Source organism: Lepus europaeus, unplaced genomic scaffold (genome assembly GCF_033115175.1).
Source record: "Lepus europaeus isolate LE1 unplaced genomic scaffold, mLepTim1.pri SCAFFOLD_29, whole genome shotgun sequence".
NCBI lineage: Eukaryota > Metazoa > Chordata > Mammalia > Lagomorpha > Leporidae > Lepus > Lepus europaeus.
The window spans coordinates 5,366,363-5,393,805 of record NW_026909167.1 but is presented as its reverse complement, the minus strand read 5'-3'; positions in this window follow the sequence as shown (position 1 = coordinate 5,393,805).

The following is a 27,443-nucleotide window of genomic DNA, read 5'->3' as shown; positions in this document are numbered from 1 at the left end:
AATTCAGTTGCCCAACGAAAAGACTTTGCTTTTCTCCAAAACCATTTTTACTGTGACTTTCTCTGTCCATTGCATACGAATTCCACACCACTTTGTCCGGATATGACTGGATGAAAGAAGAAATATCTGGTTGTTTTTTTGTATTTCCATCCGAGAGATTGCGACAACTCTCTGTTTGTGTTTTCCGGATAATATGACGGACTTTCTTGTTTTGAATGTTTTTTATCAGGGAACATTTAATTTTGTGCTTGGAAACACTAACTGGTTCCACAGGGAGAAACCAGCTCTACACATTCATATTTTCTAGGGAGAAAGCTAGAGGAATTGCGGCAAACAAACATGATATTTCTGTTTGTATACATGACATTTTATGCACTTGCCTAACCAAAAGACTTTGGTTTCCTCCAAAACCATCTTTACAGTGATTTTCTTGGTCCATTGCATACGAATTAAATGCCACTTTGTCTGGATTTGACTGGATGAAACCAGAAATATCCTGTTCTGTTTTGGCTAGCTCAATCCCAGATATTGCTACAGGCTCTGTGTTTGTGTTTTCTGGATATTATTGATGGATTTTATTGTTTTGAATGTTTTTTTTTATCAGGGAACATTTAATTTTGTGCTTGGAAACACTAATTTGTTCCACATCGAGACACCAGCTCTACACATTCGTATTTTCTAGGGAGAAAGCAAGAGGAACTGCGGCAAACAAACATGATATTTCTGTTTGTATCGATGACGTTTTTTGCACTTGCCTAACGAAAAGACTTTGCTTTTCTACTAAACCATTTTTACTGTGATTTTCTTGGTCCATTGCATACGAATTCCACACCACTTTTTCCGGATATGACTGGATGAAACCAGAAATATCCGGTTCTGTTTTGGCTAACTCAATCCGAGATATTGCTACAGGCTCTATGTTTTTGTTTTCCGGATATTATCAACGGACTTTATTGTTTTGAATGTTTTTTTACAAGGGAACATTTAATTTTCGGCTTGGAAACACTAATTGGTTCCTCATGGTGACAGCAGCTCTGCACATTCGTATTTTCTAGGGAGAAAGCTAGGGGAACTGTGGCAGACAAACATGATATTTCTGTTTGTATCGATGACATTTTATGCACTTGCCTAATGAAAAGACTTTGCTTTTCCGCAAAACCATTTTTACTGTGATTTTATCAGACCATTGCATACGAATGCCACACCACTTCATCCGGATATGACTGGATGAAACCAGAAATATCTGGTTGTGTTTTGGCTAACTCAATCCCAGATATTGCGACAGCCTCTGTGTTTGTGTTTTCTGGATATTATCGATGCACTTTATTGTTTTGAATGTTTTTTATTGGGGAACATTTAATTTTGTGCTTGGAACACTAATTGGTTCCACATGGAGACACCAGCTCTACACATTGGTATTTCCTAGGGAGAATGGTAGAGGAATTGCGGCAAATGAAAATGATGTTTCTGTTGGATTACATGACATTTTTTACACTCGAATAATGAAAAGACTTTGATTTTCTCCAAAACCATTTTTACTGTGATTGTCTGTGTCCATTGTGTACGAATTCCACACCACTTTGTCAGGATATGACTGGGTGAAACCAGAAATATCCGGTTGTGTTTTTGCTAACTCAATCCCAGATATTGCGACAGCCTCAGTGTTTGTGTTTTCTGCATATTATCGATGGACTTCACTATTTTGAATGTTTTTATCAAGGAACGATTCATTTTGTATTGGGAAATCTAATTGGTTCTACATGGAGACACCAGCTCTACACATTCATATTTTCTAGGGAGAAAGCAAGAGGCACTGCAGCAAACCATCATGATATTTCTGTTTGTATCGATCACATTTTTTGCACTTGCCTAACGAAGAGTTTCGCTTTTCTCAAAATCCATTTTAACAGTGATTTTCTCGGTCCAGTGCATATGAATTCCACACCACTTGTTCCAGATTTGACTGGATGAAACCAGAAATATCCAGTTGTGTTTTGGCTATGTCAAAACCTGATATTGTGACAGCCTCTGTGTTTGTGTGTTCTGGATATTATCAAAGGACTTTATTGTTTTGAATGTTTTCCATATGGGAACATTTAATTTTGTGCTGGCAAAGAGTAATTGGTTCCACATGGAGACACCAGCTCTACACAGTCGTATTTTCTAGGGAGAAAGCTAGAGGAATTGCTGCAAACAAACATGAAGTTTCTGTTTGATTACATGACATTTTATGCACTTGTGTAATGAAAACACTTTGCTTTTCTCCAAAACCATTTTTACTGTGATTTTCTCGGTCCATTGCATATGAATTCCACACCACTTTGTCCGGATATGACTGGATGAAACCAGAAATATCCGGTTGTGTTTTGGCTAACTCAATCACAGATATTGTGACAGCCTCTGTGTTATTTTTTTTTACGGGATATTATCAATGTACTTATTGTTTTGAATGGTTTTATCAGGGAACATTTAGTTTTGTGCTTGGAAACAGTAATTGTTTGCACATGGAGACACCAGCTCTACACATTTGTATTTTCTGTGTAGAATGCAAGAGGAACTCTCAGGAAACAAACATGAGATTTCTGTTTGTATAGATGACATTTTATGCACTTCCCTAAAGAAAAGACTATGCTTTTCTCCAAAACCATTTTTACTGTGATTTTCTCAGTCCATTGCATACGAATTCCATACCAGTTTGTCGGGAGATGACTGGATGAAACCAGAAAAATCCGGTTGTGTTTTGGAAAATGAATCCCAGATAACGACAGCCTCTGTGTTTAAGTTTTCTGGATACTATTGATGGACTTTTTCGTTTTGAAGGTTTTTTTATCAGGGAAATTTTAATTTTTTTATCGAAACTCTAATTGGTTCCACATGGAGACACCAGCTCTACACATTCGTATTTTCTAGGGAGAAAGCTAGAGGAACTGTGGCAATCAAACATGATATTTCTATTTGTATAGGTGACATTTTATGCTCTTGCCTAAAGAAAAGACTTTGCTTTTCTCCAAAACCATTTTTACTGTGATTGTCTGTGTCCATTGTATACGAATTCCACACCACTTTGTCCGGATATGACTGGATGAAACCAGAAATATCCGGTTGTGTTTTGGCTAACTCAATCCAAGAGATTGCGACAGCCTCTGTGTTTGTGATCTGATATTATCAAAGGACTTTCTTGTTTTGAATGTTATTTTATCAGGGAACATTTAATTTTGTGCTTGGAAACAGTAATTGGTTCCACATGGAGACACCAGCTCTACACAGTCGTATTTTCTAGGGAGAAAGCTAGAGGAACTGGGGCAAACAAACATGTTATTTCTGTTTCTATAGATGACATTTTATGCACTTGCCTAACGAAAACACTTTGCTTTTCTCCAAAACCATTTTTACTGTGATTATCTCAGTCCATTGCATATGAATTCCACACCACTTTGTCGGGAGATGACGGGATGAAACCAGAAACATCCGGTTGTGTTTTGGAAAATGAATCCCAGATAACGACAGCCTCTGTGTATGTGTTTTCTGGATACTATCGATGGACTTTTTCGTTTTGAAGGTTTTTTTATCAGGGAACATTTAATTTTTTAGTGAAACTCTGGTTCCACATGGAGACACCAGCTCTACACAGTCGTATTTTCTAGGGAGAAAGCTAGAGGAACTGTGGCAATCAAACATGATATTTCTATTTGTATAGATGACATTTTATACACTTACCGAACGAAAAGACTTTGCTTTTCTCCAAAACCATTTTCACTGTGATTTTATCAGACCATTGCATACGAATGCCACACCACTTCATCCGGATATGACTGGATGAAACCAGAAATACCCGGTTGTGTTTTGGCTATGTCAAAACCTGATATTGTGACAGCCTCTGTGTTTGTGTGTTCTGGATACTATCAAAGGACTTTATTGTTTTGAATGTTTTCCATAAGGGAACATTTAATTTTGTGCTGGCAAAGAGTAATTGGTTCAACATGGAGACACCAGCTCTACACAGTCGTATTTTCTAGGGAGAAAGCTAGAGGAACTGTGGCAATCAAACATGATATTTGTATTTGTATAGATGAGATTTTATGCTCTTGCCTAAAGAAAAGACTTTGCTTTTCTCCAAAACCATTTTTACTGTGATTGTCTGTGTCCATTGTATACGAATTCCACACCACTTTGTCCGGATATGACTGGATGAACCCAGAAATATCCGGTTGTGTTTTGGCTAACTCAATCCCAGATATTGCGGCAGCCTCTGTGTTTTTTTTTTTTCTGCATATTATCGATGGACTTCACTATTTTGAATGTTTTTATCAGGGAACATTTAATTTTGTGCTTGGAAACACTAACTGGTTCCACAGGGAGAAACCAGCTCTACACATTCATATTTTCTAGGGAGAAAGCTAGAGGAATTGCGGCAAACAAACATGATATTTCTGTTTGTATACATGACATTTTATGCACTTGCCTAACCAAAAGACTTTGGTTTCCTCCAAAACCATCTTTACAGTGATTTTCTTGGTCCATTGCATACGAATTAAACGCCACTTTGTCTGGATTTGACTGGATGAAACCAGAAATATCCTGTTCTGTTTTGGCTAGCTCAATCCCAGATATTGCTACAGGCTCTGTGTTTGTGTTTTCTGGATATTATTGATGGATTTTATTGTTTTGAATGTTTTTTTTTATCAGGGAACATTTAATTTTGTGCTTGGAAACACTAATTTGTTCCACATCGAGACACCAGCTCTACACAGTCGTATTTTCTAGGGAGAAAGCAAGAGGAACTGCGGCAAACAAACATGATATTTCTGTTTGTATCGATGACGTTTTTTGCACTTGCCTAACGAAAAGACTTTGCTTTTCTACTAAACCATTTTTACTGTGATTTTCTTGGTCCATTGCATACGAATTCCACACCACTTTTTCCGGATATGACTGGATGAAACCAGAAATATCCGGTTCTGTTTTGGCTAACTCAATCCGAGATATTGCTACAGCCTCTGTGTTTGTGTTTTCTGCATATTATCAACGGACTTTATTGTTTTGAATGTTTTTTTACAAGGGAACATTTAATTTTCGGCTTGGAAACACTAATTGGTTCCTCATGGTGACAGCAGCTCTGCACATTCGTATTTTCTAGGGAGAAAGCTAGGGGAACTGTGGCAGACAAACATGATATTTCTGTTTGTATCGATGACATTTTATGCACTTGCCTAATGAAAAGACTTTGCTTTTCCGCAAAACCATTTTTACTGTGATTTTATCAGACCATTGCATACGAATGCCACACCACTTCATCCGGATATGACTGGATGAAACCAGAAATATCTGGTTGTGTTTTGGCTAACTCAATCCCAGATATTGCGACAGCCTCTGTGTTTGTGTTTTCTGGATATTATCGATGCACTTTATTGTTTTGAATGTTTTTTATCGGGGAACATTTAATTTTGTTCTTGGAACACTAATTGGTTCCACATGGAGACACCAGCTCTACACATTCGTATTTCCTAGGGAGAAAGGTAGAGGAATTGCGGCAAACGAAAATGATGTTTCTGTTGGATTACATGACATTTTTTACACTCGAATAATGAAAAGACTTTGATTTTCTCCAAAACCATTTTTACTGTGATTGTCTGTGTCCATTGTGTACGAATTCCACACCACTTTGTCAGGATATGACTGGGTGAAACCAGAAATATCCGGTTGTGTTTTTGCTAACTCAATCCCAGATATTGCGACAGCCTCAGTGTTTGTGTTTTCTGCATATTATCGATGGACTTCACTATTTTGAATGTTTTTATCAAGGAACATTTCATTTTGTATTGGGAAATCTAATTGGTTCTACATGGAGACACCAGCTCTACACATTCATATTTTCTAGGGAGAAAGCAAGAGGCACTGCAGCAAACCATCATGATATTTCTGTTTGTATCGATCACATTTTTTGCACTTGCCTAACGAAGAGTTTCGCTTTTCTCAAAATCCATTTTAACAGTGATTTTCTCGGTCCAGTGCATATGAATTCCACACCACTTGTTCCAGATTTGACTGGATGAAACCAGAAATATCCAGTTGTGTTTTGGCTATGTCAAAACCTGATATTGTGACAGCCTCTGTGTTTGTGTGTTCTGGATATTATCAAGGACTTTATTGTTTTGAATGTTTTCCATCAGGGAACATTTAATTTTGTGCTGGCAAAGAGTAATTGGTTACACATGGAGAAACCAGCTCTACACAGTCGTATTTTCTAGGGAGAAAGCTAGAGGAACTGTGGCAATCAAACATGATATTTCTATTTGTATAGGTGACATTTTATGCTCTTGCCTAAAGAAAAGACTTTGCTTTTCTCCAAAACCATTTTTACTGTGATTGTCTGTGTCCATTGTATACGAATTCCACACCACTTTGTCCGGATATGACTGGATGAAACCAGAAATATCCGGTTGTGTTTTGGCTAACTCAATCCCAGATATTGCGACAGCCTCTGTGTTTGTGTTCTGATATTATCAAAGGACTTTCTTGTTTTGAATGTTATTTTATGAGGGAACATTTAATTTTGTGCTTGGAAACAGTAATTGGTTCCACATGGAGACACCAGCTCTACACAGTCGTATTTTCTAGGGAGAAAGCTAGAGGAACTGGGGCAAACAAACATGTTATTTCTGTTTGTATAGATGACATTTTATGCACTTGCCTAACGAAAACACTTTGCTTTCCTCCAAAACCATTTTTACTGTGATTATCTCAGTCCATTGCATATGAATTCCACACCACTTTGTCGGAAGATGACTGGATGAAACCAGAAACATCCGGTTGTGTTTTGGAAAATGAATCCCAGATAACGACAGCCTCTGTGTTTGTGTTTTCTGGATACTATCGATGGACTTTTTCGTTCTGAAGGTTTTTTTATCAGGGAACATTTAATTTTTTAGCGAAACTCTAATTGGTTCCACATGGAGACACCAGCTCTACACAGTCGTATTTTCTAGGGAGAAAGCTAGAGGAACTGTGGCAATCAAACATGATGTTTCTATTTGTATAGATGACATTTTATACACTTACCGAACGAAAAGACTTTGCTTTCTCCAAAACCATTTTCACTGTGATTTTATCAGAGCAATGCATACGAATGCCACACCACTTCATCCGGATATGACTGGATGAAACCAGAAATACCCGGTTGTGTTTTGGCTATGTCAAAACCTGATATTGTGACAGCCTCTGTGTTTGTGTGTTCTGGATATTATCAAAGGACTTTATTGTTTTGAATGTTTTCCATCAGGGAACATTTAATTTTGTGCTGGCAAAGAGTAATTGGTTCCACATGGAGACACCAGCTCTACACAGTCGTATTTTCTAGGGAGAAAGCTAGAGGAATTGCTGCAAACAAACATGAAGTTTCTGTTTGATTACATGACATTTTATGCACTTGTGTAATGAAAACACTTTGCTTTTCTCCAAAACCATTTTTACTGTGATTTTCTCGGTCCATTGCATATGAATTCCACAACACTTTGTCCGGATATGACTGGATGAAACCAGAAATATCCGGTTGTGTTTTGGCTAACTCAATCACAGATATTGTGACAGCCTCTGTGTTATTTTTTTTTAACTGGATATTATCAATGTACTTATTGTTTTGAATGTTTTTATCAGGGAACATTTAGTTTTGTGCTTGGAAACCGTAATTGTTTGCACATGGAGACACCAACTCTACACATTTGTATTTTCTGTGGATTATGCAAGAGGAACTCTCAGGAAACAAACATGAGATTTCTGTTTGTATAGATGACATTTTATGCACTTGCCTAACGAAAACACTTTGCTTTTCTCCAAAACCATTTTTACTGTGATTTTCTCAGTCCATTGCATACGAATTCCATACCACTTTGTCGGGAGATGACTGGATGAAACCAGAAACATCCGGTTGTGTTTTGGAAAATGAATCCCAGATAACGACAGCCTCTGTGTTTATGTTTTCTGGATACTATCGATGGACTTTTTCGTTTTGAAGGTTTTTTTACCAGGGAACATTTAATTTTTTAGTGAAACTCTAATTGGTTCCACATGGAGACACCAGCTCTACACATTCGTATTTTCTAGGGAGAAAGCTAGAGGAACAGTGGCAATCAAACATGATATTTGTATTTGTATAGATGAGATTTTATGCTCGTGCCTAAAGAAAAGACTTTGCTTTTCTCCAAAACCATTTTTACTGTGATTGTCTGTGTCCATTGTATATGAATTCCACACCACTTTGTCCGGAAATGACTGGATGAAACAGAAATATCCGGTTGTGTTTTGGCTAACTCAATCCCAGATATTGCGGCAGCCTCTGTGTTTTTTTTTTTTCTGCATATTATCGATGGACTTCACTATTTTGAATGTTTTTATCAGGGAACATTTAATTTTGTGCTTGGAAACACTAATTGGTTCCACATGGAGACACCAGCTCTACACAGTCGTATTTTCTAGGGAGAAAGCTAGAGGAACTGGGGCAAACAAACGTAATATTTCTGTTTGTATAGATGACACTTTATGCGCTTGGCTAACGAAAACACTTTGCTTTTCTCCAAAACTGTCCTTACTGTGATTATCTCAGTCCATTGCATATGAATTCCACACCACTTTGTCGGGAGATGACGGGATGAAACCAGAAACATCCGGTTGTGTTTTGGAAAATGAATCCCAGATAACGACAGCCTCTGTGTTTGTGTTTTCTGGAAACTATCGATGGACTTTTTCGTTTTGAAGGTTTTTATATCAGGGAACATTTAATTTTTTAGCGAAACTCTAATTGGTTCCACATGGAGACACCAGCTCTACACAGTCGTATTTTCTAGGGAGAAAGCTAGAGGAACTGGGGCAAAAAAACATGAAGTTTCTGTTTGATTACATGACATTTTATGCACTTGTGTAATGAAAACACTTTGCTTTTCTCCAAAACCATTTTTACTATGATTTTCTCGGTCCATTGCATATGAATTCCACACCACTTTGTCCGGATATGACTGGATGAAACCAGACATATCCGGTTGTGTTTTGGCTAACTCAATCACAGATATTGTGACAGCCTCTGTGTTATTATTTTTTTTACTGGATATTATCAATGTACTTATTATTTTGAATGTTTTTATCAGGGAACATTTAGTTTTGTGCTTGGAAACACTAATTGGTTCCACATGGAGACACCAGCTCTACACATTTGTATTTTCTGTGGAGAATGCAAGAGGAACTCTCAGGAAACAAACATGAGATTTCTGTTTGTATAGATGAGATTTTATGCACTTGCCTAACGAAAAGATTAAGCTTTTCTCCAAAACCATTTTTACTGTGATTTTCTCAGTCCATTGCATACGAATTCCATACCAGTTTGTCGGGAGATGACTGGATGAAACCAGAAACATCCGGTTGTGTTTTGGAAAATGAATCCCAGATAACGACAGCCTCTGTGTTTGTGTTTTCTGGATACTATCGATGGACTTTTTCGTTTTGAAGGTTTTTTTTATCAGGAAAATTTTAATTTTTTATTGAAACTCTAATTGGTTCCACATGGAGACACCAGCTCTACACATTCGTATTTTCTAGGGAGAAAGCTAGAGGAACTGTGGCAATCAAACATGATATTTGTATTTGTATAGATGACATTTTATGCTCTTGCCTAAAGAAAAGACTTTGCTTTTCTCCAAAACCATTTTTACTGTGATTGTCTGTGTCCATTGTATACGAATTCCACACCACTTTGTCCGGATATGACTGGATGAAACCAGAAATATCTGGTTGTGTTTTGGCTAACTCAATCCCAGATATTGTGACAGCCTCTGTGTTTGTGTTCTGATATTATCAAAGGACTTTCTTCTTTTGAATGTTATTTTATCAGGGAACATTTAATTTTGTGCTTGGAAACAGTAATTGGTTCCACATGGAGACACCAGCTCTACACAGTCGTATTTTCTAGGGAGAAAGCTAGAGGAACTGGGGCAAAAAAACATGAAGTTTCTGTTTGATTACATGACATTTTATGCACTTGTGTAATGAAAACACTTTGCTTTTCTCCAAAACCATTTTTACTGTGATTTTCTCGGTCCATTGCATATGAATTCCACACCACTTTGTCCGGATATGACTGGATGAAACCAGAAATATCCGGTTGTATTTTGGCTAACTCAATCCCAGATATTGCGACAGCCTCTGTGTTTGTGTTTTCTGCATATTATCGATGGACTTCACTATTTTGAATGTTTTTATCAGGGAACATTTAATTTTGTGCTTGGAAACACTAATTGGTTCCACATGGAGACACCAGCTCTACACAGTCGTATTTTCTAGGGAGAAAGCTAGAGGAACTCGGGCAAACAAACATAATATTTCTGTTTGTATAGATGACATTTTATGCACTTGCCTAACGAAAACACTTTGCTTTTCTCCAAAACCGTTTTTACTGTGATTATCTCAGTCCATTGCATATGAATTCCACACCACTTTGTCGGGAGATCTGGATGAAACCAGCAACATCAGGTTGTGTTTTGGAAAATGAATCCCAGATAACGACAGCCACTGTGTTTGTGTTTTCTGGATACTATCGATGGACTTTTTCGTTTTGAAGGTTTTTTTATCAGGGAACATTTAAATTTTTAGCGAAACTCTAATTGGTTCCACATGGAGACACCAGCTCTACACAGTCGTATTTTCTAGGGAGAAAGCTAGAGGAACTGTGGCAATCAAACATGATGTTTCTATTTGTATAGATGACATTTTATACACTTACCGAACGAAAAGACTTTGCTTTTCTCCAAAACCATTTCACTGTGATTTTATCAGACCATTGCATACGAATGCCACACCACTTCATCCGGATATGACTGGATGAAACCAGAAATATCCGGTTGTGTTTTGGCTAACACAACCCCAGATATTGCGACAGCTTCTGTGTTTGTGTTTTCTGCATATTATCGATGGACTTCACTATTTTGAATGTTTTTATCAGGGAACATTTAATTTTGTGCTTGGAAACAGTAATTGGTTCCACATGGAGACACCAGCTCTACACAGTCGTATTTTCTAGGGAGAAAGCTAGAGGAATTGCTGCAAACAAACATGAAGTTTCTGTTTGATTACATGACATTTTATGCACTTGTGTAATGAAAACACTTTGCTTTTCTCCAAAACCATTTTTACTGTGATTTTCTCAGTCCATTGCATATGAATTCCACACCACTTTGTCCGGATATGACTGGATGAAACCAGACATATCCGGTTGTGTTTTGGCTAACTCAATCACAGATATTGTGACAGCCTCTGTGTTATTTTTTTTTTTACTGGATATTATCAATGTACTTATTGTTTTGAATGTTTTTATCAGGGAACATTTAGTTTTGTGCTTGGAAACAGTAATTGTTTGCACATGGAGACACCAGCTCTACACATTTGTATTTTCTGTGGAGAATGCAAGAGGAACTCTCAGGAAACAAACATGAGATTTCTGTTTGTATAGATGACATTTTATGCACTTGCCTAACGAAAAGACTATGCTTTTCTCCAAAACCATTTTTACTGTGATTTTCTCAGTCCATTGCATACGAATTCCATACCAGTTTGTCGGGAGATGACTGGATGAAACCAGAAACATCCGGTTGTGTTTTGGAAAATGAATCCCAGATAACGACAGCCTCTGTGTTTGTGTTTTCTGGATACTATCGATGGACTTTTTTGTTTTGAAGGTTTTTTTTATCAGGGAAATTTTAATTTTTTATTGAAACTCTAATTGGTTCCACATGGAGACACCAGCTCTACACAGTTGTATTTTCTAGGGAGAAAGCTAGAGGAACTGTGGCAATCAAACATGATATTTGTATTTGTATAGATGACATTTTATGCTCTTGCCTAAAGAAAAGACTTTGCTTTTCTCCAAAACCATATTTACTGTGATTTTCTGTGGCCATTGTATACGAATTCCACACCACTTTGTCCGCATATGACTGGATGAAACCAGAAATATCTGGTTGTGTTTTGGCTAACTCAATCCCAGATATTGCGACAGCCTCTGTGTTTATGTTCTGATATTATCAAAGGACTTTCTTGTTTTGAATGTTATTTTATCAGGGAACATATAATTTTGTGCTTGGAAACACTAATTGGTTCCACATGGAGACACCAGCTCTACACAGTCGTATTTTCTAGGGAGAAAGCTAGAGGAACTGGGGCAAACAAACATAATATTTCTGTTTGTATAGATGACATTTTATGCACTTGCCTAACGAAAACACTTTGCTTTTCTCCAAAACCGTTTTTACTGTGATTATCTCAGTCCATTGCATATGAATTCCACACCACTTTGTCGGGAGATGACTGGATGAAACCAGAAACATCCGGTTGTGTTTTGGAAAATGAATCCCAGATAACAACAGCCTCTGTGTTTGTGTTTTCTGGATACTATCGATGGACTTTTTCGTTTTGAAGGTTTTTTTATCAGGGAACATTTAAATTTTTAGCGAAACTCTAATTGGTTCCACATGGAGACACCAGCTCTACACAGTCGTATTTTCTAGGGAGAAAGCTAGAGGAACTGTGGCAATCAAACATGATGTTTCTATTTGTATAGATGACATTTTATACACTTACCGAACGAAAAGACTTTGCTTTTCTCCAAAACCATTTCACTGTGATTTTATCAGACCATTGCATACGAATGCCACACCACTTCATCCGGATATGACTGGATGAAACCAGAAATATCCGGTTGTGTTTGGCTAACTCAATCCCAGATATTGTGACAGCCTCTGTGTTTGTGTGTTCTGGATATTATCAAAGGACTTTATTGTTTTGAATGTTTTCCATCAGGGAACATTTAATTTTGTGCTGGCAAAGAGTAATTGGTTCCACATGGAGACACCAGCTCTACACAGTCGTATTTTCTAGGGAGAAAGCTAGAGGAATTGCTGCAAACAAACATGAAGTTTCTGTTTGATTACATGACATTTTATGCACTTGTGTAATGAAAACACTTTGCTTTTCTCCAAAACCATTTTTACTGTGATTTTCTCGGTCCATTGCATATGAATTCCACACCACTTTGTCCGGATATGACTGGATGAAACCAGAAATATCTGGTTGTGTTTTGGCTAACTCAATCCCAGATATTGCGACAGCCTCTGTGTTTGTGTTTTCTGCATATTATCGATGGACTTCGCTATTTTGAATGTTTTTATCAGGGAACATTTAATTTTGTGCTTGGAAACACTAATTGGTTCCACATGGAGACACCAGCTCTACACAGTCGTATTTTCTAGGGAGAAAGCTAGAGGAACTGGGGCAAAGAAACATAATATTTCTGTTTGTATAGATGACATTTTATGCACTTGCCTAACGAAAACACTTTGCTTTTCTCCAAAACCATTTTTACTGTGATTATCTCAGTCCATTGCATATGAATTCCACACCACTTTGTCGGGAGATGACTGGATGAAACCAGAAACATCCGGTTGTGTTTTGGAAAATGAATCCCATATAACGACAGCCTCTGTGTTTGTGTTTTCTGGATACTATCGATGGACTTTTTCGTTTTGAAGGTTTTTTTATCAGGGAACATTTAAATTTATAGTGAAACTCTAATTGGTTCCACATGGAGACACCAGCTCTACACAGTCGTATTTTCTAGGGAGAAAGCTAGAGGAACTGTGGCAATCAAACATGATGTTTCTATTTGTATAGATGACATTTTATACACTTACCGAACGAAAAGACTTTGCTTTTCTCCAAAACCATTTTCACTGTGATTTTATCAGACCATTGCATACGAATGCCACACCACTTCATCCGGATATGACTGGATGAAAAAAGAAATATCCGGTTGTGTTTTGGCTATGTCAAAACCTGATATTGTGACAGCCTCTGTGTTTGTGTGTTCTGGATATTATCAAAGGACTTTATTGTTTTGAATGTTTTCCATCAGGGAACATTTAATTTTGTGCTGGCAAAGAGTAATTGGTTCCACATGGAGACACCAGCTCTACACAGTTGTATTTTCTAGGGAGAAAGCTAGAGGAATTGCTGCAAACAAACATAAAGTTTCTGTTTGATTACATGACATTTTATGCACTTGTGTAATGAAAACACTTTGCTTTTCTCCAAAACCATTTTTACTGTGATTTTCTCGGTCCATTGCATATGAATTCCACACCACTTTGTCCGGATATGACTGGATGAAACCAGAAATATCTGGTTGTGTTTTGGCTAACTCAATCCCAGATATTGCGACAGCCTCTGTGTTTGTGTTTTCTGCATATTATCGATGGACTTCGCTATTTTGAATGTTTTTATCAGGGAACATTTAATTTTGTGCTTGGAAACACTAATTGGTTCCACATGGAGACACCAGCTCTACACATTCGTATTTTCTAGGGAGAAAGCTAGAGGAACTGGGGCAAAGAAACATAATATTTCTGTTTGTATAGATGACATTTTATGCACTTGCCTAACGAAAACACTTTGCTTTTCTCCAAAACCATTTTTACTGTGATTATCTCAGTCCATTGCATATGAATTCCACACCACTTTGTCGGGAGATGACTGGATGAAACCAGAAACATCCGGTTGTGTTTTGGAAAATGAATCCCAGATAACGACAGCCTCTGTGTTTGTGTTTTCTGGATACTATCGATGGACTTTTTCGTTTTGAAGGTTTTTTTTATCAGGAAAATTTTAATTTTTTATTGAAACTCTAATTGGTTCCACATGGAGACACCAGCTCTACACATTCGTATTTTCTAGGGAGAAAGCTAGAGGAACTGTGGCAATCAAACATGATATTTGTATTTGTATAGATGACATTTTATACACTTACCGAACGAAAAGACTTTGCTTTTCTCCAAAACCATTTTCACTGTGATTTTATCAGACCATTGCATACGAATGCCACACCACTTCATCCAGATATGACTGGATGAAACCAGAAATATCCGGTTGTGTTTTGGCTATGTCAAAACCTGATATTGTGACAGCCTCTGTGTTTGTGTGTTCTGGATATTATCAAAGGACTTTATTGTTTTGAATGTTTTCCATCAGGGAACATTTATTTTTGTGCTGGCAAAGAGTAATTGGTTCCACATGGAGACACCAGCTCTACACAGTCGTATTTTCTAGGGAGAAAGCTAGAGGAATTGCTGCAAACAAACATGAAGTTTCTGTTTGATTACATGACATTTTATGCACTTGTGTAATGAAAACACTTTGCTTTTCTCCAAAACCATTTTTACTGTTATTTTCTCGGTCCATTGCATATGAATTCCACACCACTTTGTCCGGATATGACTGGATGAAACCAGAAATATCCGGTTGTATTTTGGCTAACTCAATCCCAGATATTGCGACAGCCTCTGTGTTTGTGTTTTCTGCATATTATCGATGGACTTCACTATTTTGAATGTTTTTATCAGGGAACATTTAATTTTGTGCTTGGAAACACTAATTGGTTCCACATGGAGACACCAGCTCTACACAGTCGTATTTTCTAGGGAGAAAGCTAGAGGAACTGGGGCAAACAAACATAATATTTCTGTTTGTATAGATGACATTTTATGCACTTGCCTAACGAAAACACTTTGCTTTTCTCCAAAACCGTCGTTACTGTGATTATCTCAGTCCATTGCATATGAATTCCAGACCACTTTGTCGGGAGATGACGGGATGAGACCAGAAACATCCGGTTGTGTTTTGGAAAATGAATCCCAGATAACGACAGCCTCTGTGTTTGTGTTTTCTGGATACTATCGATGGACTTTTTCGTTTTGAAGGTTTTTTTATCAGGGAACATTTAATTTTTTAGTGAAACTCTAATTGGATCCACATGGAGACACCAGCTCTACACAGTCGTATTTTCTAGGGAGAAAGCTAGAGGAATTGCTGCAAACAAACATGAAGTTTCTGTTTGATTACATGACATTTTATGCACTTGTGTAATGAAAACACTTTGCTTTTCTCCAAAACCATTTTTACTATGATTTTCTCGGTCCATTGCATATGAATTCCACACCACTTTGTCCGGATATGACTGGATGAAACCAGACATATCCGGTTGTGTTTTGGCTAACTCAATCACAGATATTGTGACAGCCTCTGTGTTATTATTTTTTTTACTGGATATTATCAATGTACTTATTGTTTTGAATGTTTTTATCAGGGAACATTTAGTTTTGTGCTTGGAAACAGTAATTGTTTGCACATGGAGACACCAGCTCTACACATTTGTATTTTCTGTGGAGAATGCAAGAGGAACTCTCAGGAAACAAACATGAGATTTCTGTTTGTATAGATGACATTTTATGCACTTCCCTAACGAAAAGACTATGCTTTTCTCCAAAACCATTTTTACTGTGATTTTCTCAGTCCATTACATACGAATTCCATACCACTTTGTCGGGAGATGACTGGATGAAACCAGAAACATCCGGTTGTGTTTTGGAAAATGAATCCCAGATAACGACAGCCTCTGTGTTTGTGTTTTCTGGATACTATCGATGGACTTTTTCGTTTTGAAGGTTTTTTTTATCAGGGAAATTTTAATTTTTTATTGAAACTCTAATTGGTTCCACATGGAGACACCAGCTCTACACAGTCGTATTTTCTAGGGAGAAAGCTAGAGGAACTGTGGCAATCAAACATGATATTTGTATTTGTATAGATGAGATTTTATGCTCTTGCCTAAAGAAAAGACTTTGCTTTTCTCCAAAACCATTTTTACTGTGATTGTCTGTGTCCATTGTATACGAATTCCACACCACTTTGTCCGGATATGACTGGATGAAACCAGAAATATCCGGTTGTGTTTTGGCTAACTCAATCCCAGATATTGCGACAGCCTCTGTGTTTGTGTTTTCTGCATATTATCGATGGACTTCACTATTTTGAATGTTTTTATCAGGGAACATTTAATTTTGTGCTTGGAAACACTAACTGGTTCCACATGGAGACACCAGCTCTACACAGTCGTATTTTCTAGGGAGAAAGCTAGAGGAATTGCTGCAAACAAACATAAAGTTTCTGTTTGATTACATGACATTTTATGCACTTGTGTAATGAAAACACTTTGCTTTTCTCCAAAACCATTTTTACTGTGATTTTCTCGGTCCATTGCATATGAATTCCACACCACTTTGTCCGGATATGACTGGATGAAACCAGAAATATCTGGTTGTGTTTTGGCTAACTCAATCCCAGATATTGCGACAGCCTCTGTGTTTGTGTTTTCTGCATATTATCGATGGACTTCGCTATTTTGAATGTTTTTATCAGGGAACATTTAATTTTGTGCTTGGAAACACTAATTGGTTCCACATGGAGACACCAGCTCTACACATTCGTATTTTCTAGGGAGAAAGCTAGAGGAACTGGGGCAAAGAAACATAATATTTCTGTTTGTATAGATGACATTTTATGCACTTGCCTAACGAAAACACTTTGCTTTTCTCCAAAACCATTTTTACTGTGATTATCTCAGTCCATTGCATATGAATTCCACACCACTTTGTCGGGAGATGACTGGATGAAACCAGAAACATCCGGTTGTGTTTTGGAAAATGAATCCCATATAACGACAGCCTCTGTGTTTGTGTTTTCTGGATACTATCGATGGACTTTTTCGTTTTGAAGGTTTTTTTTATCAGGAAAATTTTAATTTTTTATTGAAACTCTAATTGGTTCCACATGGAGACACCAGCTCTACACATTCGTATTTTCTAGGGAGAAAGCTAGAGGAACTGTGGCAATCAAACATGATATTTGTATTTGTATAGATGACATTTTATACACTTACCGAACGAAAAGACTTTGCTTTTCTCCAAAACCATTTTCACTGTGATTTTATCAGACCATTGCATACGAATGCCACACCACTTCATCCAGATATGACTGGATGAAACCAGAAATATCCGGTTGTGTTTTGGCTATGTCAAAACCTGATATTGTGACAGCCTCTGTGTTTGTGTGTTCTGGATATTATCAAAGGACTTTATTGTTTTGAATGTTTTCCATCAGGGAACATTTATTTTTGTGCTGGCAAAGAGTAATTGGTTCCACATGGAGACACCAGCTCTACACAGTCGTATTTTCTAGGGAGAAAGCTAGAGGAATTGCTGCAAACAAACATGAAGTTTCTGTTTGATTACATGACATTTTATGCACTTGTGTAATGAAAACACTTTGCTTTTCTCCAAAACCATTTTTACTGTTATTTTCTCGGTCCATTGCATATGAATTCCACACCACTTTGTCCGGATATGACTGGATGAAACCAGAAATATCCGGTTGTATTTTGGCTAACTCAATCCCAGATATTGCGACAGCCTCTGTGTTTGTGTTTTCTGCATATTATCGATGGACTTCACTATTTTGAATGTTTTTATCAGGGAACATTTAATTTTGTGCTTGGAAACACTAATTGGTTCCACATGGAGACACCAGCTCTACACAGTCGTATTTTCTAGGGAGAAAGCTAGAGGAACTGGGGCAAACAAACATAATATTTCTGTTTGTATAGATGACATTTTATGCACTTGCCTAACGAAAACACTTTGCTTTTCTCCAAAACCGTCGTTACTGTGATTATCTCAGTCCATTGCATATGAATTCCAGACCACTTTGTTGGGAGATGACGGGATGAGACCAGAAACATCCGGTTGTGTTTTGGAAAATGAATCCCAGATAACGACAGCCTCTGTGTTTGTGTTTTCTGGATACTATCGATGGACTTTTTCGTTTTGAAGGTTTTTTTATCAGGGAACATTTAATTTTTTAGTGAAACTCTAATTGGATCCACATGGAGACACCAGCTCTACACAGTCGTATTTTCTAGGGAGAAAGCTAGAGGAATTGCTGCAAACAAACATGAAGTTTCTGTTTGATTACATGACATTTTATGCACTTGTGTAATGAAAACACTTTGCTTTTCTCCAAAACCATTTTTACTATGATTTTCTCGGTCCATTGCATATGAATTCCACACCACTTTGTCCGGATATGACTGGATGAATCCAGACATATCCGGTTGTGTTTTGGCTAACTCAATCACAGATATTGTGACAGCCTCTGTGTTATTATTTTTTTTACTGGATATTATCAATGTACTTATTGTTTTGAATGTTTTTATCAGGGAACATTTAGTTTTGTGCTTGGAAACAGTAATTGTTTGCACATGGAGACACCAGCTCTACACATTTGTATTTTCTGTGGAGAATGCAAGAGGAACTCTCAGGAAACAAACATGAGATTTCTGTTTGTATAGATGACATTTTATGCACTTCCCTAACGAAAAGACTATGCTTTTCTCCAAAACCATTTTTACTGTGATTTTCTCAGTCCATTACATACGAATTCCATACCACTTTGTCGGGAGATGACTGGATGAAACCAGAAACATCCGGTTGTGTTTTGGAAAATGAATCCCAGATAACGACAGCCTCTGTGTTTGTGTTTTCTGGATACTATCGATGGACTTTTTCGTTTTGAAGGTTTTTTTTATCAGGGAAATTTTAATTTTTTATTGAAACTCTAATTGGTTCCACATGGAGACACCAGCTCTACACAGTCGTATTTTCTAGGGAGAAAGCTAGAGGAATTGTGGCAATCAAACATGATATTTGTATTTGTATAGATGAGATTTTATGCTCTTGCCTAAAGAAAAGACTTTGCTTTTCTCCAAAACCATTTTTACTGTGATTGTCTGTGTCCATTGTATACGAATTCCACACCACTTTGTCCGGATATGACTGGATGAAACCAGAAATATCCGGTTGTGTTTTGGCTAACTCAATCCCAGATATTGCGACAGCCTCTGTGTTTGTGTTTTCTGCATATTATCGATGGACTTCACTATTTTGAATGTTTTTATCAGGGAACATTTAATTTTGTGCTTGGAAACACTAATTGGTTCCACATGGAGACACCAGCTCTACACAGTCGTATTTTCTAGGGAGAAAGCTAGAGGAACTGGGGCAAACAAACATAATATTTCTGTTTGTATAGATGACATTTTATGCACTTGCCTAACGAAAACACTTTGCTTTTCTCCAAAACCGTCGTTACTGTGATTATCTCAGTCCATTGCATATGAATTCCACACCACTTTGTCGGGAGATGACGGGATGAGACCAGAAACATCCGGTTGTGTTTTGGAAAATGAATCCCAGATAACGACAGCCTCTGTGTTTGTGTTTTCTGGATACTATCGATGGACTTTTTCGTTTTGAAGGTTTTTTTATCAGGGAACATTTAATTTTTTAGTGAAACTCTAATTGGATCCACATGGAGACACCAGCTCTACACAGTCGTATTTTCTAGGGAGAAAGTTAGAGGAATTGCTGCAAACAAACATGAAGTTTCTGTTTGATTACATGACATTTTATGCACTTGTGTAATGAAAACACTTTGCTTTTCTCCAAAACCATTTTTACTATGATTTTCTCGGTCCATTGCATATGAATTCCACACCACTTTGTCCGGATATGACTGGATGAAACCAGACATATCCGGTTGTGTTTTGGCTAACTCAATCACAGATATTGTGACAGCCTCTGTGTTATTATTTTTTTTACTGGATGTTATCAATGTACTTATTGTTTTGAATGTTTTTATCAGGGAACATTTAGTTTTGTGCTTGGAAACAGTAATTGTTTGCACATGGAGACACCAGCTCTACACATTCGTATTTTCTAGGGAGAATGCAAGAGGAACTCTCAGGAAACAAACATGAGATTTCTGTTTGTATAGATGACATTTTATGCACTTCCCTAACGAAAAGACTATGCTTTTCTCCAAAACCATTTTTACTGTGATTTTCTCAGTCCATTACATACGAATTCCATACCACTTTGTCGGGAGATGACTGGATGAAACCAGAAACATCCGGTTGTGTTTTGGAAAATGAATCCCAGATAACGACAGCCTCTGTGTTTGTGTTTTCTGGATACTATCGATGGACTTTTTCGTTTTGAAGGTTTTTTTTATCAGGGAAATTTTAATTTTTTATTGAAACTCTAATTGGTTCCACATGGAGACACCAGCTCTACACAGTCGTATTTTCTAGGGAGAAAGCTAGAGGAACTGTGGCAATCAAACATGATATTTGTATTTGTATAGATGAGATTTTATGCTCTTGCCTAAAGAAAAGACTTTGCTTTTCTCCAAAACCATTTTTACTGTGATTGTCTGTGTCCATTGTATACGAATTCCACACCACTTTGTCCGGATATGACTGGATGAAACCAGAAATATCCGGTTGTGTTTTGGCTAACTCAATCCCAGATATTGCGGCAGCCTCTGTGTTTTTTTTTCTGCATATTATCGATGGACTTCACTATTTTGAATGTTTTTATCAGGGAACATTTAATTTTGTGCTTGGAAACACTAATTGGTTCCACATGGAGACACCAGCTCTACACAGTCGTATTTTCTAGGGAGAAAGCTAGAGGAACTGGGGCAAACAAACATGTTATTTCTGTTTGTATAGATGACACTTTATGCACTTGCCTAACGAAAACACTTTGCTTTTCTCCAAAACTGTCGTTACTGTGATTATCTCAGTCCATTGCATATGAATTCCACACCACTTTGTCGGGAGATGACTGGATGAAACCAGAAACATCCGGTTGTGTTTTGGAAAATGAATCCCAGATAACGACAGCCTCTGTGTTTGTGTTTTCTGGATACTATCGATGGACTTTTTCGTTTTGAAGGTTTTTTTTATCAGGGAACATTTAATTTTTTAGCGAAACTCTAATTGGTTCCACATGGAGACACCAGCTCTACACAGTCGTATTTTCTATGTAGAAAGCTAGAGGAACTGGGGCAAACAAACATAATATTTCTGTTTATATAGATGACATTTTATGCACTTGCCTAACGAAAACACTTTGCTTTTCTCCAAAACCGTCGTTACTGTGATTATCTCAGTCCATTGCATATGAATTCCACACCACTTTGTCGGGAGATGACGGGATGAAACCAGAAACATCCGGTTGTGTTTTGGAAAATGAATCCCAGATAACGACAGCCTCTGTGTTTGTGTTTTCTGGATACTATCGATGGACTTTTTTGTTTTGAAGGTTTTTTTATCAGGGAACATTTAATTTTTTAGTGAAACTCTAATTGGTTCCACATGGAGACACCAGCTCTACACAGTTGTATTTTCTAGGGAGAAAGCTAGAGGAATTGCTGCAAACAAACATGAAGTTTCTGTTTGATTACATGACATTTTATGCACTTGTGTAATGAAAACACTTTGCTTTTCTCCAAAACCATTTTTACTGTGATTTTCTCGGTCCATTGCATATGAATTCCACACCACTTTGTCGGGAGATGACGGGATGAAACCAGAAACATCCGGTTGTGTTTTGGAAAATGAATCCCAGAAAACGACAGCCTCTGTGTTTGTGTTTTCTGGATACTATCGATGGACTTTTTCGTTTTGAAGGTTTTTTTTTATCAGGGAACATTTAATTTTTTAGTGAAACTCTAATTGGTTCCACATGGAGACACCAGCTCTACACAGTCGTATTTTCTAGGGAGAAAGCTAGAGGAACTGTGGCAATCAAACATGATATTTCTATTTGTATAGATGACATTTTATACACTTACCGAACGAAAAGACTTTGCTTTTCTCCAAAACCATTTCACTGTGATTTTATCAGACCATTGCATACGAATGCCACACCACTTCATCCGGATATGACTAGATGAAACCAGAAATACCCGGTTGTGTTTTGGCTATGTCAAAACCTGATATTGTGACAGCCTCTGTGTTTGTGTGTTCTGGATATTATCAAAGGACTTTATTGTTTTGAATGTTTTCCATCAGGGAACACTTAATTTTGTGCTGGCAAAGAGTAATTGGTTCCACATGGAGACACCAGCTCTACACAGTCGTATTTTCTAGGGAGAAAGCTAGAGGAATTGCTGCAAACAAACATGAAGTTTCTGTTTGATTACATGACATTTTATGCACTTGTGTAATGAAAACACTTTGCTTTTCTCCAAAACCATTTTTACTATGATTTTCTCGGTCCATTGCATATGAATTCCACACCACTTTGTCCGGATATGACTGGATGAAACCAGACATATCCGGTTGTGTTTTGGCTAACTCAATCACAGATATTGTGACAGCCTCTGGGTTATTTTTTTTTTTACTGGATATTATCAATGTACTTATTGTTTTGAATGTTTTTATCAGGGAACATTTAGTTTTGTGCTTGGAAACAGTAATTGTTTGCACATGGAGACACCAACTCTACACATTTGTATTTTCTGTGGAGAATGCAAGAGGAACTCTCAGGAAACAAACATGAGATTTCTGTTTGTATAGATGACATTTTATGCACTTGCCTAACGAAAACACTTTGCTTTTCTCCAAAACCATTTTTACTGTGATTTTCTCAGTCCATTGCATACGAATTCCATACCACTTTGTCGGGAGATGACTGGATGAAACCAGAAACATCCGGTTGTGTTTTGGAAAATGAATCCCAGATAACGACAGCCTCTGTGTTTATGTTTTCTGGATACTATCGATGGACTTTTTCGTTTTGAAGGTTTTTTTACCAGGGAACATTTAATTTTTTAGTGAAACTCTAATTGGTTCCACATGGAGACACCAGCTCTACACATTCGTATTTTCTAGGGATAAAGCTAGAGGAACAGTGGCAATCAAACATGATATTTGTATTTGTATAGATGAGATTTTATGCTCGTGCCTAAAGAAAAGACTTTGCTTTTCTCCAAAACCATTTTTACTGTGATTGTCTGTGTCCATAGTATATGAATTCCACACCACTTTGTCCGGAAATGACTGGATGAAACAGAAATATCCGGTTGTGTTTTGGCCAACTCAATCCCAGATATTGCGGCAGCCTCTGTGTTTTTTTTTTTTCTGCATATTATCGATGGACTTCACTATTTTGAATGTTTTTATCAGGGAACATTTAATTTTGTGCTTGGAAACACTAATTGGTTCCACATGGAGACACCAGCTCTACACAGTCGTATTTTCTAGGGAGAAAGCTAGAGGAACTGGGGCAAACAAACGTAATATTTCTGTTTGTATAGATGACACTTTATGCGCTTGGCTAACGAAAACACTTTGCTTTTCTCCAAAACTGTCGTTACTGTGATTATCTCAGTCCATTGCATATGAATTCCACACCACTTTGTCGGGAGATGACGGGATGAAACCAGAAACATCCGGTTGTGTTTTGGAAAATGAATCCCAGATAAAGACAGCCTCTGTGTTTGTGTTTTCTGGAAACTATCGATGGACTTTTTCATTTTGAAGGTTTTTATATCAGGGAACATTTAATTTTTTAGCGAAACTCTAATTGGTTCCACATGGAGACACCAGCTCTACACAGTCGTATTTTCTAGGGAGAAAGCTAGAGGAATTGCTGCAAACAAACATGAAGTTTCTGTTTGATTACATGACATTTTATGCACTTGTGTAATGAAAACACTTTGCTTTTCTCCAAAACCATTTTTACTATGATTTTCTCGGTCCATTGCATATGAATTCCACACCACTTTGTCCGGATATGACTGGATGAAACCAGACATATCCGGTTGTGTTTTGGCTAACTCAATCACAGATATTGTGACAGCCTCTGTGTTATTATTTTTTTTACTGGATATTATCAATGTACTTATTGTTTTGAATGTTTTTATCAGGGAACATTTAGTTTTGTGCTTGGAAACAGTAATTGTTTGCACATGGAGACACCAGCTCTACACATTTGTATTTTCTGTGGAGAATGCAAGAGGAACTCTCAGGAAACAAACATGAGATTTCTGTTTGTATAGATGAGATTTTATGCACTTGCCTAACGAAAAGATTAAGCTTTTCTCCAAAACCATTTTTACTGTGATTTTCTCAGTCCATTGCATACGAATTCCATACCAGTTTGTCGGGAGATGACTGGATGAAACCAGAAACATCCGGTTGTGTTTTGGAAAATGAATCCCAGATAACGACAGCCTCTGTGTTTGTGTTTTCTGGATACTATCGATGGACTTTTTCGTTTTGAAGGTTTTTTTAATCAGGAAAATTTTAATTTTTTATTGAAACTCTAATTGGTTCCACATGGAGACACCAGCTCTACACATTCGTATTTTCTAGGGAGAAAGCTAGAGGAACTGTGGCAATCAAACATGATATTTGTATTTGTATAGATGAGATTTTATGCTCTTGCCTAAAGAAAAGACTTTGCTTTTCTCCAAAACCATTTTTACTGTGATTGTCTGTGTCCATTGTATACGAATTCCACACCACTTTGTCCGGATATGACTGGATGAAACCAGAAATATCTGGTTGTGTTTTGGCTAACTCAATCCCAGATATTGTGACAGCCTCTGTGTTTGTGTTCTGATATTATCAAAGGACTTTCTTGTTTTGAATGTTATTTTATCAGGGAACATTTAATTTTGTGCTTGGAAACAGTAATTGGTTCCACATGGAGACACCAGCTCTACACAGTCATATTTTCTAGGGAGAAAGCTAGAGGAACTGGGGCAAAAAAACATGAAGTTTCTGTTTGATTACATGACATTTTATGCACTTGTGTAATGAAAACACTTTGCTTTTCTCCAAAACCATTTTTACTGTGATTTTCTCGGTCCATTGCATATGAATTCCACACCACTTTGTCCGGATATGACTGGATGAAACCAGAAATATCCGGTTGTATTTTGGCTAACTCAATCCCAGATATTGCGACAGCCTCTGTGTTTGTGTTTTCTGCATATTATCGATGGACTTCACTATTTTCAATGTTTTTATCAGGGAACATTTAATTTTGTGCTTGGAAACACTAATTGGTTCCACATGGAGACACCAGCTCTACACAGTCGTATTTTCTAGGGAGAAAGCTAGAGGAACTGGGGCAAACAAACATAATATTTCTGTTTGTATAGATGACATTTTATGCACTTGCCTAACGAAAACACTTTGCTTTTCTCCAAAACCGTTTTTACTGTGATTATCTCAGTCCATTGCATATGAATTCCACACCACTTTGTCGGGAGATCTGGATGAAACCAGCAACATCAGGTTGTGTTTTGGAAAATGAATCCCAGATAACGACAGCCACTGTGTTTGTGTTTTCTGGATACTATCGATGGACTTTATCGTTTTGAAGGTTTTTTTATCAGGGAACATTTAAATTTTTAGCGAAACTCTAATTGGTTCCACATGGAGACACCAGCTCTACACAGTCGTATTCTCTAGGGAGAAAGCTAGAGGAACTGTGGCAATCAAACATGATGTTTCTATTTGTATAGATGACATTTTATACACTTACCGAACGAAAAGACTTTGCTCTTCTCCAAAACCATTTCACTGTGATTTTATCAGACCATTGCATACGAATGCCACACCACTTCATCCGGATATGACTGGATGAAACCAGAAATATCCGGTTGTGTTTTGGCTAACACAACCCCAGATATTGCGACAGCTTCTGTGTTTGTGTTTTCTGCATATTATCGATGGACTTCACTATTTTGAATGTTTTTATCAGGGAACATTTAATTTTGTGCTTGGAAACACTAATTGGTTCCACATGGAGACACCAGCTCTACACAGTCGTATTTTCTATGTAGAAAGCTAGAGGAACTGGGGCAAACAAACATAATATTTCTGTTTATATAGATGACATTTTATGCACTTGCCTAACGAAAACACTTTGCTTTTCTCCAAAACCGTCGTTACTGTGATTATCTCAGTCCATTGCATATGAATTCCACACCACTTTGTCGGGAGATGACGGGATGAAACCAGAAACATCCGGTTGTGTTTTGGAAAATGAATCCCAGATAACGACAGCCTCTGTGTTTGTGTTTTCTGGATACTATCGATGGACTTTTTTGTTTTGAAGGTTTTTTTATCAGGGAACATTTAATTTTTTAGTGAAACTCTAATTGGTTCCACATGGAGACACCAGCTCTACACAGTCGTATTTTCTAGGGAGAAAGCTAGAGGAATTGCTGCAAACAAACATGAAGTTTCTGTTCGATTACATGACATTTTATGCACTTGTGTAATGAAAACACTTTGCTTTTCTCCAAAACCATTTTTACTGTGATTTTCTCGGTCCATTGCATATGAATTCCACACCACTTTGTCGGGAGATGACGGGATGAAACCAGAAACATCCGGTTGTGTTTTGGAAAATGAATCCCAGAAAACGACAGCCTCTGTGTTTGTGTTTTCTGGATACTATCGATGGACTTTTTCGTTTTGAAGGTTTTTTTATCAGGGAACATTTAATTTTTTAGTGAAACTCTAATTGGTTCCACATGGAGACACCAGCTCTACACAGTCGTATTTTCTAGGGAGAAAGCTAGAGGAACTGTGGCAATCAAACATGATATTTCTATTTGTATAGATGACATTTTATACACTTACCGAACGA